Genomic DNA, 17,486 nt, shown 5'->3' on the forward strand with positions numbered 1-17,486 from the left:
TTTGTATAACTCATAAGTCGTAACGTTTTAAGAATGATCTACCGCGTTTTGAGTAGGTCTTTTGTCCCATTGCTTTATTGTGTTCATTTGAGTTCACCGATTTTTATTAGATTTCCAAAGAAAACTATTATCCGGTGTATAGCGGCACCCTGACTAATAAGGTAATATTATGTTTAATTATGACACGTTTGTTAACGATGATTACATTATGTAAGTGGACAATTTTTAATCGTACGTGATTAGAATTTAAACTGTACACGGTGAATGGATGATCAGACACACGTCATGCTTTGATATAGTGTTTGTTTTTGTACAAATTATGTTTTCGAACCGCTCATAAGTATAATAGTGTAAGTATTGCACAATGACAATACCGGTGAAATGTTTATTTACATGTAAAATGTCATCCGCCAGTTGCTGTTTTAATTTATACAAATATTACTATTTTTATTATTATTGTGTATAACCTTTTGCTAATTTCCAGTATTGGAATATTTTTAAAATGTTATCTCAATCATAATAATATTTTTATTCAACAGTGGCGATCCGTGTAAACGCCATGTCACAAGCCACTCCAAGGTTTTCTTCTTTCATTTCTTGTCTTTGTCGGTTAGGTTTGTTTATGTAATACTAATAATATAATCATCGAGTAGTTCAGCACGCCAACGGTCCAGTACCAAATAAGATTTAGACGGGAAAGAAAGTATGCTGCGAAAAACCGTTTCGATTATAATTTTCAGTGAAGTAGACAACTCCCATGTGCTCGCTTCCGGTACAATATTATTGGTATGTTTTTAATCATAGTACGACGTCGATCTCCGGCGAAGACCTGTATCGCTCTGGGGCATCCTTGCAGTATAGAGAAATCTGTGTGTTTTATTTCTTCTTCTTATTATTAGTATATTATTACCGTTGCTAATTAAGCATTACCGTTGATAATAAAAAAAAAAAGCGCTTGTACCTACTTTAAAACGTGTGTTTTCGCGCGCTGCGGGTTACGCCATTGTAAAAAATAATATATTATATAATATTGTCGTTAATGACTCGTCGTTGTATAGTGTATACACATACAGGCCACCAAATGGCATTGAGTCGTTTCTTATCATACTGTTATTGTAACGGCCTTATTATAGTTAAACATGTATGAGCTGCTGTTGCTGTAGGAAAGGATAAATATTTGCTAGTAGCGCGTCGACGGGCGTTTCGTATGGTTAACGATTAGGTATTGTGCGCGACGATCAAACGAGATGATATGCCTTTTTCTGAGTATTAAAACTAATAATTATTTATGGTAAACCCGTTCGTTTTCGCAACCATCAGGATTAATCACTGCGGTGGTCGGCCTGAGGTGATGTGTTGGTAATTAATTGATGATTTTCGCCAACGGTATGTCCCACGTGGGCAGAGTCCCCCTACGTATAACATTGTTATTGTTTGGCTCTAATATCAAACAGAAGTGCGAGTTCTAGTATTGCCATTGTTGTAAATTTTAAAAAACAAATGAATTTTCATAATGAACACCAGAACACCTTATCATTGGTCGAATACCGAAGGAGATCGAAATAAGTGGATAAAAGGTACTAGTATTTACAATTATTTAAAAAATGCATTTTTTTTTTGCCATTTCTTGAATGGTTTTTTTAAAAGTATGACTAAAAAAATCCATCCTTACTTAAATACTTATAAGTGAACAAATATTTCAATTGACTTTTACTATAGTAATGATATTTTTGTTTATAGTTTGGATAATCTATTATTCTCAATTGATTAATAGTTCAAAATTTGTTTTAATAATACATTGATATAGAATAAAAATAATTTATAAACAAATTATTTTTGTTTTCGTTTCATCAAAATAAGCAAATGGGTAATTATTTTAATAATATTAATCTTCTCATGTGTGATCTTTGTAAATAAAAAATATTTCTTAGAACAAGGTAAAACACGTAATATTGTTTATTATAATTATGCTGGGTTGCGCAACACTTTATTTCATATATCATTAATCTAGTCAAGATTTGCTCCAACACCGTTTATGGAAACAATGAAGTTTTGTACTACCCAGCCTGTCTTTTTAAATTTTGACAAAATCCATAATTAAGATTGGCCAATTATAGCAAGAATTAAGTTCGGAACAATTTTTCATTTTTTTAAATTTTTGAGCAAAAATATTCAACCTTATATGCTGTGCAGGTACCTCCTGTGTAGGTACAGAATACAGTTATGATGTGTTATTATTCAGGACCGGTTTATAGTAGAAGTCTATATTATAAAAGAGAACGGTCAATATGGATTTCTCATAGGTTTCATTTATTAAATCCATTATCATTGCATTTATTTTGTCCAAACAATATTATAACTACAAAATACCTCAATTAAACTTTCATTTTTTAATATAAGCAAGTGAAATATGCGTAATGTGTATAATATTTGTTTGTCACAAATATTTAATGTTTTCACTGATTTCTCAGACTGTGGTTGTAAATCCGTTGGTCGACTTGCTTAGGCTCTGTTTTGTGGAACTTTTGAAAATGATTTCGGACGTCCGAAGTTGTAATGCGTTTAGTGATAATTTATGATCTGACTTTGATGTATGTGCTATAACACTGCTAGAATATGTTACGTTTTGCTACGGGGCAGAAAGTTTTGCTTGCGTGTCGACTCAAATATTTATTCGAACTGCTTCGGCATAGGAAATTAGTAAGCATAACCGTATTATATATAGAATATGTAGTAGTTTTATCTAAAGACTATTTAAAGTGTGCAGCGTGCATTGGAAAAACAAATCATTAATTGGAAACACGCTCTTGTTTAGTATTTATAATTGCGTTAAAACTGTCCGGTACTGGAGTGCAGTTAGAAAATAAAATTAAAAGTGTTTTTTTAATTCCCGTAGCTGACTTAAATCCAGTTGGCCTATCGACTTGATAAAAAAAACTCGAGGTGATTTGTTTTAATACCGAATTTACAAATATCATCTAAGTAACGCGAAATACGTTTTTCCTAGATTACCAATTTTGCCATTCACGTCACGGCCAACGTTCGTTTATTAAATATATTATCAATGTGGACATTACGAGCAGTGTATAATAATCGATAAAGCATACTGTACATTATACTATACATTTCTGCAGGCTGAAATAAATCCTAATAATCCCAGTAATACGCTTGGTCTTGCCTTGTGTCGTTTAAAAATATAAAAAATTACTTATGCTCGTGTAAAATATGATCAGTAGGTAAAGGTAGGTTATAAAACATAGTCTTTGAAATACAATTCTTTACTCAATCACACAGCCGTTTAAGTGCACCCGTAAAAAACAATCCGTAATTTATTAGTATATATTATGGCGCACGAGAAATATGTATGTACATATTGGCTGTTAATCGCAAACCGAATAAATAAAAATAATTTTTTAACCGCACGAGAAAAAAAGTTTTAATACATAGACCCGTTCATCTAAGTATATAATTTTGTTCGCATTAAACGTGTACCACATGATTACTGAAACTATGCTAATATGCACCTTATGTGAATAGTTCATTTTTGGAAGGAGTTGACAAATTTAAACCACTGTGTAGCCTAAGATGGACATTGGTGATAAATAAAAGATTCAGAAAAACCCATTATAATTAAAAATATGTATTCTTATTCAAATTCACATGTGTTGTAGTTTTATTTTTTTTTTGCTAACCATAAATTAATTACTATTTTCGTAGGTGTGTGTATGCGCCCGACTTTTTTATTCAAAACAAAGACAAAGTGGTTTTTTTAAGATTATATTTTAATTCTAGTAATACTGAAACCGTATGGCATACATTGTGCGGTCGTTGTTTTGGCGTGGTGGTTCACAAACAATGGGCATCCGATGTTTTAATTCATATGCAAATCCATAACCGGCCGTGTTTGTTTGGTTTCCTTTTATGAAATATTTTTTTTCCATAAAAAATGTTGGTTAAAAACAGTTCATTATTTGGCCTAGTTAGTTTCCGTAGTAAAATATTATATTCACAATGACACAGTGGCGGTTAGGTGGTTCCATAGCCTTTGGTCGTTGAGCTTGATCAATCGGGTCAAACCGCTATATACTAAATTAGATTTCTCGACTTGTGTAGTATAGTTATCTGTTTAGGTGTTTTTTGCTTTCCGACCAATGTCACAATGGATGCACATTTTTCGCCCATTTACCATCATGTCGAGAGTCGCGGTTTTAAATAGGCCAAACAAGTTGTGGTGATATTTCGTTCGCGTCATATCCAAAACGTTTATTAATTGTAATGCGCCTAATGACTTTCTAAGTATTGGAAAACTAGCAAAACGCTATTGTGTTGTTATTATATGACTCAACCCGCACTAGTATACTTACTGTAGTGGTGATCCTGTGTTGGTGGTGGAAGCGGAAAATCGTTGTGTTTTATTCTATAATATGTATAAAAATAATGTAAACCTTCCGCCGCAGCTACTAGCAAATATATTGTGTGCGACTTTCACAGTTCCAGGGTTGATCAACAACAATAGCCGATGATAATTGGTGAATTTCACTGTTTATTTATTTATCATTTATACCAATTCAAGCGATGATTGTATAAAATAATATTATGTATGTATATACAAAGTCTTCAGCTACTGGTTTATATACAATACCTACTATCGCTGTGATGAAATACGTTCAACAGGCATACATATTTTTTACAAGAAATTTCATCTAATTTTGGTTCAACGTTATCTGGTATCATGATAGTGATTTTATATGTAGTGGCCCTCAGGACCGGTCTGGAAACAGAAAAATATTCTGACTGTGGTTAAACATTCGTTATTTACTGACTAAATTTATTTATTTTCTTTTAGGAAATGTCTAATATATTATGAATATTTATATAGTTATATTTGTACTTTGGAAATTTGTTTTATACCTTTAGATATCGGTCTCTTATAAATACACTATTGGTTCGATATGACTTTTTTTTCGATAATATAATTATCCATGCGAGTTTATGATAATTTGAAACAAAACGGTGCGTGTGGGAAATCCTATTAGGTTTTCGAACTGGGACAAGCACGCATGCATAATAACATAGGTAATTACAGCTGCTATATGTATAATATACTGCATAACTAAAGAACGGTTTGTTGGTAACCAGTTGATAATAATTATACCGCTTATTACCTACAGAGCGTTGTGTTGATGACTAAACGACAAACCGTCGAAATCGAATGTGATAAACACGCTGCGAAAGAAGTTTTTTTTTGTTTGGCGTGTGTTTTTAAGCGAAATTTGACGTTATAATAATATATTAAATATGAACATAATAATAAATATTATATTATTATATTAATAGTTCTTATGTATATTTTATTTAAAAACTAGAATAAACAAATACTAATGTCATTCCGTGTTTGTATTAAGGTAACCTGTCACTTGTTGAACACTTGGATACAATTCATAATTCGTAATTGTTCTTATCGCAGCGATTTCTCGGATGTATACACTATAGCATAAATACTCCATTCTTTTTGAAAGATTGCTTAAGATTGCTAGAAGCACACAATGAATATTAATAGGTAGACGTATATTGTACTGATGTACAATATGTATGTTATTTTGCTGTAAATTTAAACAAAAAATGACAGAACCTATGTGAGATAGACCGAGGTGTTACGCGATCAGATTTTTGAAAACTGACGTTTGTAATATTTTGTGCGTTTTCTGTTTCGGGTTTTCCACTTCCTCTTCGCATTTGCTCTCTAAATTATTCGGTAATTATCGACTACTGCTCGGGGCCTGTGGGTTTTTCTATTGTGTTTAGAGATTTCATTGTCGATTGTTTCCACGTGTAATTGTTCATTGCGCTTTCGGAATAGAAAACCCGATTAACAATCATCCGTAGGAAAACCGTTAAGACCAAAATCAATTAAAAAGTGACAGAACTCTCAGCGGAAGGGTATTTTTTTCTTTAGTTAATTGTACTATTGGAAATTTTCAAAAATTACCCACCGTTAAGTCAAATCTACGGCATTGGCGGTGATAGACGGTTTTTGAATATATAATAACGTCATTTATATACACCAGTAAACCGTGGCGCATGCGGTTTAGCTATTTTTGACGATCGACTGTACTGTGTAAAATAACGTCATAGAGGAGAAGGATATAGAGCATGAACCGAACAAAAATAAATCTATAATATCCTCCTACGCCTAACAATAAAAAAAACTAACCAGTGTCGAACACATTTGTTTTGTACAAAAGTCCTCAAGAACATTATTATTATTTTTAGCACAATAACACTTAAGTTTATGATTTATCGCGTGCGCGTATCGAACAAACGCCACTGAAGACCGTCCATGTACGAATAGGTTTATTGTAGTTATTTTACTATACGATTCAGGGCCTAAAAAAATATGCACCTTGACACAAAACGTTTATTTTGTTTATTTTATTGTTCATATTCTCGTTTCTGTAATAATTACTTATTCTATTCACTAGAAAATCGATAAAACTAAAAAATGTATGAGCAAGTTATAGGAATTCCCCTAGTAAAACACCATAATATCTTATGGATATTATAATAAATTTATATTAGGATGACTTAAAATAGTCTTAGATACGTGTATACTTGTCCCGAGAAATACATTTGCTGCGGTGCTTTGTAGTTCGATTATATAATAATAAGATACGAAGATAAGACATTAATACTGTAAGAGAACTATATTAAGCGGTAGGTATTCTCGCTGTATTTTCAAACTCTGAACAGCTTTAGTCTTGAATGTTATTATCGTACTTGTGACTGTCCAACAGCCAACTGCACGATGGTAAGGTTATGCGGCTGCGGTCGAATCTCAAGATTACACGGTGATTACCATATACCACCCATCTACATATCGTGTAACCGATAGTATAAAGAAAACATTTTTTTTCGTGGAAAACGGACGCTTTATGACACGATGATGTTACAATTATATAATTTGTTCTTCGATTCGTGCCGGTAAGTCTTGTAATTAGGGAAATCTTCGGATTGCGCAATTCTTAGTCGTGACCCATTGTGCTGCCATTGCCGTCGCTACTGTTGTCCGCGCCCGCGACAATTTCTCTTTTTGCTTGCAGGTGGAGAGTATACAGCTATCCTATCCCGTATACTATTAACGACACCGATTGTGTTTTGTATAATATAAAATATAATATATACTCATCGGTATAGGGGCCCGACCGCAATTATCATAATACTGCTATCGTCCCGGAGTTCCTGTGCCTACCTACCTAGTACTGTAGTTGTTTATTTCCTTTTCTTTCATAAATATAATATACACTTGTGGTTTTTTTGTTTTCGTGAAACGCCATTGTACTTATAAACAGCGTCAAAAAAACTATCAGGTGTAAAAGTTTTTATTTTTCGCTATATAAATCGCTCCACGGACGTTTGTGTAGTCTGCCGTTATGTTTCTCTCCCGTTTGTTAGTAACGGACATAGGTTGTCTGAACAAGACAAAACAAGTGATAGCCATTATCGTCTGAATTTTAGGTTAAATCTTAAGTGAGAACAAGTTCCTGTATTTTTTGTGAAAAACAAGACTGTGATCATACATTGCTTATTGCAAAGACCTTTTGCTATATGTATTTGTTTTATAAACTCTAGTTCTATTTTTGAAAGAAGTATTGAAGAGTACTATTGAACATCATCTAGTACACATGGCCAATTTTATTTTCATTTTGCTATCGTTGGATAACTCGGTAATAAAATAAAATTAATAAATTAACTATATATTCGTCGTAATATTTAGACGAATATAATATAAATTTAATGGTAAAAATAACAAAAGTTTTTTTTTAACTATAAATATAAATTTGGGTTGAAACGCGTTCCGGACCATGTATAAAACAATTGTAGTTTTATTTAAAGTTAAAGCTACTACTAGTTATTTTATACGGTATCTTTGAAGTTAATTGATAATTTTAGTTGCTTTAATTTTTTTACGCCTGGTAAATGTTTAAATTATTATAAATTAACTGGGCTACAATTATAACGCGGTGGCAACTGTCAGTGATGGTAGAACAATACAATACAAACTATTATCGACAGCTTAGTTGTGTGTGTGTGTGAGACAGTGGCTGGCCTCTCGGGTTAATTATTGTGACAGCGTTCGTTGTTTTTTTTTCTATTCTTTATTTCAATCTACCGAGTCCGTTGACCGCCGACGTACACAGTCGCAACTGCCATACTGGTCAGCCGTCTGTCTTAGCCAAACGCCTTGAACTTAAAAGATACACGTCCATCCTTTTTTTTCCCTTGCAAAACGTTCTTTGGAAAATAGAATAAAATACAATGTGGACGACACTTCTTGATAAAAACTAGCAAAGTCATCTGCCGTATAATTTTTTACCCTCTGAAATTTGTATGCAAATAACACGCAGAGTCACCGTCGATTTTTTTTTTTATCATTAAACGATCATCACCCATTAAACGGCTTGACGCACAACCGAGATATCCGCTGACCTTGTTTGTGCTACGGCCAAGCCACGGAGTAGTGTGTGTGTGTTTTTTTAGAAAAAAAAGAAAAACTCTTGTTTGGTGCTTCGGCCTTTCTCGGTTGATTAGGCACGTGGAAACATTGTACGGATTATTACAGAGAAGAAATTTCCGACGATCGTTCCCCCTCACCGAAAAAAAACAGATATCTCCTTTATATTGGTATATTTGCTATAGCAGCAATACACAACATTATATTCGCACTGACGGAAATCTCATTAGATCGTGAGTCTCGTTGCGTGTGCGTCATCATAATACACGTACATAATATTATAAGATATCACACGCACGACCGTGCAGAGTTGCTATTATAATAATATATATATATACTAACGGTCCTTAGGCAATTTGACTTGGTTCAATCAGATCCGGATTTAAGGGCAGGCGAACGAACAATAGCTTTCGGACCTATAAAAACAACGTAATTGGTCATAATATTGCCCTTAACTTTCGAATGACACAGTCCATGATTCTGATGTCTTCTTATGTGTCAGATTTAAGTTTTTACCTGACCAAATCGATAAAATAGAGCATAGATTTTCTTTATTTCATTTAACAGCTTTCTATTTATTACCATCAAAACTTTGAAAACTAAATATTAAAATGTTTACTGCATTAAAAACTTTCAAATGTCGTTCCTGTAAAATTTAACAAAAAATGCACCGATGTAGAGGATTGCGGCAAGATTTATTTAGTATTTTTTAAAACTATGTTTTGTAATTGTTTTTTGCTACTATAAACTGTTGTAGATTGTTTTTATTGTGACTAGGTAAGTTCTTCCAGTGAGTTTACATCAGTTACTTGAAATATTCCTTAGTTTATAGATACCATAAACAATTAAGTGGATTGTCGAGATATGTTGGCACGGATTGGTTTTAAAGGTTCCGTGTATTTAATGACCGTGTGAATGTATTTTTATAACTTTCAAGTACATACTTCTTGTCTGAAACAATCTGCTCTAAATATGACATGATTATAAATAATGGTTGTATACTTCTATCGGGATATCATTAATTAATAATAACATATTTACACTTATAAGTATAGTTTTATGTGTTTTTTAGGTATATCACTTATTTCCTTACATAAAACACGACTTTTAAAAAAAATGTATTATTCATTTAAATATAATGTATAAAAATAATTATTTTCGACCCTCTTAAGTTCTCTTAATCCGGTTTTGTTGTGTACTTCAGTTTGATGACTTTGAAATCGTAGATCATTGCTGATTACATCGCAGCAGGCGACTATAAACGTACAATTTAATATTAGCCTATTAGGTACTTACATATCTGTAAAGTTCAATAAACCGTTCAGATATGATGTATGCGGGGTTGTGAGACGGCGAGTATCAATCCCAAAAATTGGTATGCACTTACAATGAAACTAATGGAGGACTTATTTAATAAAATGTTGGGTTATATTTTAGAAATGAGACACATACTTGGCGTTTGGTCACTGAAATAAGTCGATTGCGGAAATTTTGCAATGACAATTATTATTATTATTATATTATATGAAGTTCACTCGACATCCCCCACGGACACCGGACAGTATAGCGATTGTAGTTGTTTTCAAATATAATCGCCGTAGAATCTGTACAGGACGTGAACCTGGTAAACGACTGCTGTCAGAATATACTGAGTATGTAAATTTTTTGTTTTCTTGTTGAAAACGTTACTTTTTATCGGCATGTCTGTTAAGTTTAACGTAGTTAAAGTCTTTCGGTTAAACGCCCACGTTATTAAATTGAAGGTAAAATGGTCTTAGCTTAGCTGCTCTGTTACAGAATGTCGCTTTTAAAATGTGTGCAAAATCGCGCTGAATTGTTGCCAACTGCGCTATTACTATACCTATACACTAAAGGTGGCTAATATGTATATAATTACATTAAAATATAATATTATGTATAACAACGCATAATCGCGTTATCCTTCGCGCATATCACATTTGTATCAGTTTTTTTGTAAAAGTATGAGTATGGTAAGAAAAAAAATTCTCTATTTACTGCAATAGGTTTGTTATCGTGTTGGCACAATGGTTTTACTTTTGTTGAGTATCATCGAAAAAGAAAGCGCGAAAAATCGAGTTTTATCCATGAAAAGCGGTGTTCTTTATGGCATTGTTGATTTATGCTAGGTAATAATCGTTACACTGTTCTAAACGGTAGATTAAACAAAACAATGGTAATTTTCATAGAATACACCAAAAAGTTTAAAACAATATCATGGTCCGGCGAGTGTCTCACTGAATAGCTAATTAATTTTTATCCATAAATACCACGTCGGTAACATTCAATTATCTGATCTCTTTTTGGCCAATAAGTTAAATTTACTAATATCCGTAAAGTTTTAATTTGTTTAATACATACTCCGCAGAGGAATATGAAAAGACGGTTCAGGTAATTTATTTTGTAATAATATACGATTTCAGTAGCAACATGTTATTATTATTGTTGTTTGAGATTTACGAATGAAATAAGAAGTTAAAATTGAATTTTCTCTCTTTTATGTTTCGCACGCAATATTTCTGGGAAACAATATAATACGTTGCGACGCTACTTGAGTTTTTCTCTTTTCGTGCAAGCATTTTGCGTCGAGTTAAAAGAAGATCCGGAAAAATTGAAAATTATTTTAAAAAACAATATTTTTGTAGCCGTACGGCGGCGGGTAAAAAAATCGTCTTTTGGCACCATAACAGCGTAACAGCTGCCATATGCATATGTGTGTAATGTGTACATTCCATACTGACATCAAAAAACCGAAGGCTATCCACCGAATGGGTTTTGTGTGTATTGCTGACATCTAATGGGCTAATGATAGATTTATATTTTATATAATACAAATATAGTTCTATGTTTTAATAGGTGTATGAACTCATAGGGCACTCTTGAATTAAATCTACTCCACATTTCACGTGACAGCGGGGGCTAGAGTATTGCAAATTACTAAAACTAAAAGTATTAATATCATTGTACAATTAATACTTACTCAGCTTTCCCATCGAAGTTAAGAATGACTTATCATAAAATGAGTTTGTGTTGCGGCTTGTAAAATTTTTGTATATTTATTATTTTAAATTCAGTAAATAAAAAATATATGAAGGATGACTCAAAAATATTCTGTTCTTAAAGATATAATATAGTTAAAGTACTATTAATACCTCGCTTGTTTTCAACATTTTTATTTATCGTCTATAAAGTTGGTTAAGTCACTTTTTAATAACTTTTAGACAGTTAGCTTATTAAGTGGCTCAAGTTTAAAGTCAACACTTGACGGTTATTACTTTTAATTTTTTCGATGCATACATAAATATGTTTGATACATACCTCCTAATATTTATTTTTACTGCGCTTTTGAGTTATTTGCTTACTAAATAATTTTTTGATTTTAATATTTTGCTAAAAATAGGCTGTGAAATCTTGTGTGTGTCGTTCTTCTCTAGTCCCTTGCGGTCGCTGCTAACCTAGTTAATCTATTCTGTGTATAAAATAATATTATTATTATATTTGGTGGTTTCCTATGGTTGTTGACTGTACTCCGGTTGTGTTTCTTCTGTGAAAAAATGCAAATGCCATCCGACACGCGTCTCGGCAGTATGGATATCATCAACTTGTGGTGTTGAACCTTATCTCCTGCCCCCCGATTCTTCCCTCTTCCCCTTACCACGCGTCCTCGACCGTAACGCGCACAACAAAAATTCAACGTCCTACAGGATATATTATTATATTGTATTATTTTTAATTTGATTACGTTTCTTATACACTGTATCGAGTTTATAAAAGACCTTGGCTTGTGCCCAAGTGGAAGTCTATTAATTACGGCAGTCCGCCGTCGCCGGTACCGGACGGTTAGTAAGTAATGAGTATAATATAGAACCACAAAATAATACACAAGTAATTTGAAAAAAGTTATAATTATAATAACTAAAAAGCCGTTTGTGTAAAGAAAGTTTAGTTTTGATGTGGATATCGAGTTATCATATCTTATCCTGACGTTTTTCAGAGTTAACAATAACCTATTTTTGTTTAAAGCCGTTTCGTCGATCAGCAATAAAATAACGGTAGGCGTGCACACACCAATCATTAGTCTGTACAATTTGAGGGCTATAATCAGATTCACTTGTCAGGCACAACATTAGGCAGGCTTTTATTTAGACACGTGCGATATTTAAATTTATAATTTCCGGTACGTCCACCAAAATGTCAAATTTATTTACGGCGTGTTTGAATAATCCAAATCAGCTCTTTGCACGATAAAAATTTTAATATCATGATGTTGACGGTGATTTAATTACTGACAGCAATCCCAATATGATACACGGAGCATAAAAGCAGTTAAATATTATTGATCTGATATGATATTATAAGTATAGGCTACACTCTAGTCTCTAGAGGGTGGTGTTATAGCTCGTTGTCACAAGACGACATTTACGGAGTCTCTAAACTTGTTTTTTTAAAGAGCGAAAGTGAATAGTATTATTATTTAGACGGTACTGTATTAATGATAAGTGATGACTAATAGCTAATAAGTAATCACAACACAATTGTCTACTTTTTGATATAATAACTATATAGGCTCTCTCAAATATGTATCTACTTTTAATTATTTTGTCGATTTGATAATAATACTACATACGCAGGGCCAGATAACATTGTGAACTAATTATGCTACAAGTCTGAACATTTAATAATTTAAGAGCAGTTGTTTTTTGTTGCAAATTAATTTTTATAACGGCAAAAATATATATGTATTGATTTGATTTCTAATTATGTAATGCATTTTTTTATTGTTAAGCCTTGGGCTTATTTAAATATTTATCAGGCCTGCTAATTTAAATACCATATCACATGGCGATTGCTAATAATACGGAGACTTTTCAAATAAAATTATAAAAAAATGTTAAGTTGTCATAAATTAATTATTATTGTATGATATGCCAAATGTATACCAGTTTAGTAGTGGTTTTGTAACCTTAGCCTAAAAAAACGGTATTGCCAAAACCTTGAGATCTGTCGGTAAAAACTAAATTTGACGTTCCACCATTTTTAGTGTTTTGTCCGTTTTTTGACAACCTGTGCCCTGGACATTTTCCAATAACACAATAATTGGCAACCCGACTTAGCTGCTCTAAACTAAATACCGATCATGGATGTTTACAGTCGTTTAGGCGTACCGATGATGTATTTTATAGCGTTGAACGCTCAAAATATATTATATTATAGTAGTTAAAAAAAAACATTTCATTGATGTACTACTTGTAACGATTACCTATACAAACAAAGTAGACATGTCGCATTTTTGGTTTAAATAAGAAAATAGTAAAATTTGTTTCAACCGAGGATAATACTACATTTAGAATAATCCTTATTTTATTTATCTTTACGGTTAATAAAGCTTTAACCACGAGTGCACAGATAAACCAAAGGAGAAGTTATTACCTCGAAGACACCCTTGCCGATATTAATATTATTATAATATAGTAGCGAGTGGTAATTTATTTAAACTGGTCTGTCCTTTAATTCCTTGCGAATTCTCAAAGTAATCAAGATTTTGTTAAATGAGCAAAACATCAAGGATGTATATATCTTTGAGGTATTTAATGCTATAAACGAAGTTGATGAACCTGATTATAATTAATTTACTTCCCAAGGAACATACGTTGTTTACGATAATCGATAGATAAATGATGTGATTGAAATTAATGTTAAATTTTTATTCCGAAGGTTATGCACTTGTTCATTCACCATTAATAACCGTCGTATCAAATATTTTACATAGTTTATGTATTATTTCGCCAACATCCGCCTCTCCCTATTTTTTTAGTTAATTGTACTATTTTATCTGTGTGTGTGCATAGTAATAAGTCTCAGAAACCGAGTTGTCCTAATTATGATTTTTGGGAGATTATTAATTTTTATAATTTGCCTAATTGCAAAAAAAAATAATTATAATTATGTCATTAATATTCTAATATTATTAAATATTAACAGTTGAAATATACTTAGTATATTATGATATTATTAATTAAAAAATCAAAATAAAGTATTTAATACTTAAGTATTTTATTTTTTGCGTACTGTTTCAAAATTGTATACTATTTCATTTTTATGTATTTGATCAAAATGTGGTTGTTTGTTTAAAAACTCAGCGGGCTCTTTCACACTGTTTTTTGTTAAAATTTATGACAACTTTTGACACTTTTTGGTAAGTCGTATTTGTGTAGTTTTCTATAAACTTAAGGTGAGGTTTGATGAACGTTTGATGTTAAACATAGTAACAGTCATTTTGCGAAAGGACATTTCGTAGTTTGTATATATTATAAATTCAGGTCCAATTTGATTATTCGATTTTGCACTTAACGTGTTTTTTGTGTAAACAATATTTTTTGGCACCCGGGTGTTTTTATTTTATTTTTTTCCGTATATAACACTCGGTTTGTGCATTCGAGTCCTTTGAATTATGTATGTATTATTATGTAATTTGTTTTTTTGTTTTTTTCTTGTTTGCTTGCTCCGTGACACTGATTTCTGTAGACAGCATCCGAGTTTCCTGCATAATCTTAAGTATAAATATTGTATTCTACTTAAGCTGCAACCGGTTTGCGCTTATAACGACGTGATATAATATGACTACGACTCGGACGCCGGTCGGGTGAAAACGGCTTGCCCGCGGGGTGTTACCTTGCCCGCAAACCCAATACAAGAGAAGAAAATATACATGTTGTTATTATCGTTGCGTTATTGCGGAATTGAAATTCTATTTGCAAATCAGAGTAGTGGTCGGTTACAATGTTATTTATTCACTTTATACTCCGGTTAGGTTAATCTTTTCTTTATCCGCCGGCTCCTCGGTACTATCTAGTAAGAAAAATAAACGCGGGATGGTCCATAATACAAAGAAATCACGGTCGAGTACTCGTTCCATCACGTTTGGCGTGTAGTAGTATGTTGTGTGGTGAACAGTTTTTTACATACGTACAAGTGCGACCTGCTAGGGTGAAGCACAACAGGAAATCCTCGAGCAAAACGCTTTGTTAAACAGAAAAACACAAAAGGAATTGACGGTCGAGATTGAAGGCTACCCCTTTCGAACGCTTCTACCCTAAAATGTTTTTTTTTTTTTGAAACTAGACACCTTCATGTTTTATATAACGCACCAAAGTTCCCCTCATTTGGACGAAAAACAATATCAGCTTAGTAGCGATTACTCTACGGTCAATTCGCCATAAACCTTTGAACTATTAAGCAAATTATTATAATTTTTTGTATACCGGTATAGTTGTATAATTTTTAATGAAAACTTTTTAGTTCCCTAAAAACATACGGTGTCTTGAAAAATATGTGTTGTTAAGCGCCGTGTTAGGACTGCAATTTGAAAGAGAAAATTTAATGGAAACTTCAGGTCGAGGGTAAGTCGTGTGTAAAGTGAGATTTTTTTTTATTGCTAATCACTCATCTGTTCATTATGCTAATACGACAATGATAAGCGTCATTTATAAAAAATAGTTTAAATAAACAAAATGGTTAATCGCAAGTAATTGACCGGCGGTCTGACGTTAGTGAACGTTATAGTCAAAGTAAAAGCTGCGGAAGTTATTTCTTACAAACTGTAATTGTTTATCGACCCATTTGAAGGTGTTAATTCGCCAACGTCAAACCACTTGAAAATGACCGCCGGTGAGTTGCATAATAATAATCACAATGTATACAATAATATATAGTAGCCTAAAACGACCATATAATAATAACTCAGGATGAGAGACTCGGTTATAGTAGCATTATAATATATTATTAAGTAATTAATATATCATTTGACCGTCTAGCGAATTTTAGTCAATTACCGTGATGCAGTTATACTACTCTATCGTCGTTATGCACCTTAACGGTTAGGCCCTTGTAATTATTGTATTATTATCACTACAGTGCGCATTGGGCAATCACATAGTATTAACGTATCTCCAGTTATCTTCACTGTAGTTGTGCTATGTTGTTTATTATAGTAGCATAATATTATAATATAAAATGTACTGCCCATGATTACATTGTAGAGAAACACTTGTGTATTATTTTCTTCTTGTTTCCTGTTTAAGATTTCTGTAATAGTATATAACTAATAAATAATAATCATGTGTACTAGGTATATAATAATATTGCACACGTTAAATATGTATACGCACTTTGGTTGTGCGTCCTAGTTCTTACTTTCTACGAGTAATTTTCTAGTTATCCGCCAAAACGGTTAGGCTAATACTCATAATTTTGATTCCACGAGAACGCGAACGGGGCAAGTCGTAGTTTTTTTATTCACCGTCGTAATTTTTAAGTATAGTGTTTGATGTAAGAAATCTGAAGGCATGGTGTAATATTTGTATGCCTGGTGTTGGAAATAATTCTAATAAACTAACTAAATATCATTGTAAATAATTGTTTTTAAATATTTAAAAATGTTATATGGATAGTATTTTAACTCGCGAAAATCGACTTTTTGCACTTATCAAGTTTTATTTTTTAAGTACGAATGTGTTTCGTTCTTTAAGTTTTGATGCTCCCCCCCCCCCCCCGGGCCTTAGGACAGTATTGTATGTGTATCGACGGTAAGGACAATGCGTAACACGATCATGCGTACTTAAGTCTCCACCGACCATCAATACCTAAATCGCTGTGGGTACGATGTGCATGTGTGTATGCGGATCGAATTTCTTCGACGGTCATACACGTTTACAATATTATTAACCGCAGCCCGACACGAATACCGGTTGAATATAAGTGTAACGATGTTATAATATTATCTCATCAATCACCCACCACCCCTTGGTTTTCCTGCTGCGGTCATACGGAATACTAAACGAGGTCTTCGAATTTGATTTTTTTCATTCGAGTAATTTATATGGTGGTGGCGTATGTACACGCTGGGAATGGATTAACTTAATACGCGAGCGTTCCCAGTTAGTAATAAATTATGTGT

The 17,486-nt window shown here is 32.7% G+C and overlaps 1 protein-coding gene across 3 annotated transcripts in view; it reads left to right on the forward strand.

Moving 5' to 3' along the window:
- LOC126842885 (protein phosphatase Slingshot) overlaps positions 1–17,486 on the forward strand; it is a 73,854-nt gene that overhangs the window by 28,138 nt on the left and 28,230 nt on the right. The window contains exon 1 of one of the 3 annotated variants that reach the window (XM_050580100.1): positions 1,272–1,577. The exons of the other annotated variants lie outside the window; for them this stretch is intronic. The gene's annotated coding sequence lies outside the window, so the exon portion shown is untranslated. Of the gene's footprint in view, positions 1–1,271; positions 1,578–17,486 lie in introns of those variants that run through there. 3 annotated transcript variants of the gene reach the window in all.

This window comes from Adelges cooleyi, unplaced genomic scaffold (genome assembly GCF_023614345.1).
Source record: "Adelges cooleyi isolate 19-005CV unplaced genomic scaffold, UGA_ACOO_1.1 ACOO_flye_CR_arks_rails_tigmint_CR_PRNA_574, whole genome shotgun sequence".
NCBI classification, from domain to species: domain Eukaryota; kingdom Metazoa; phylum Arthropoda; class Insecta; order Hemiptera; family Adelgidae; genus Adelges; species Adelges cooleyi.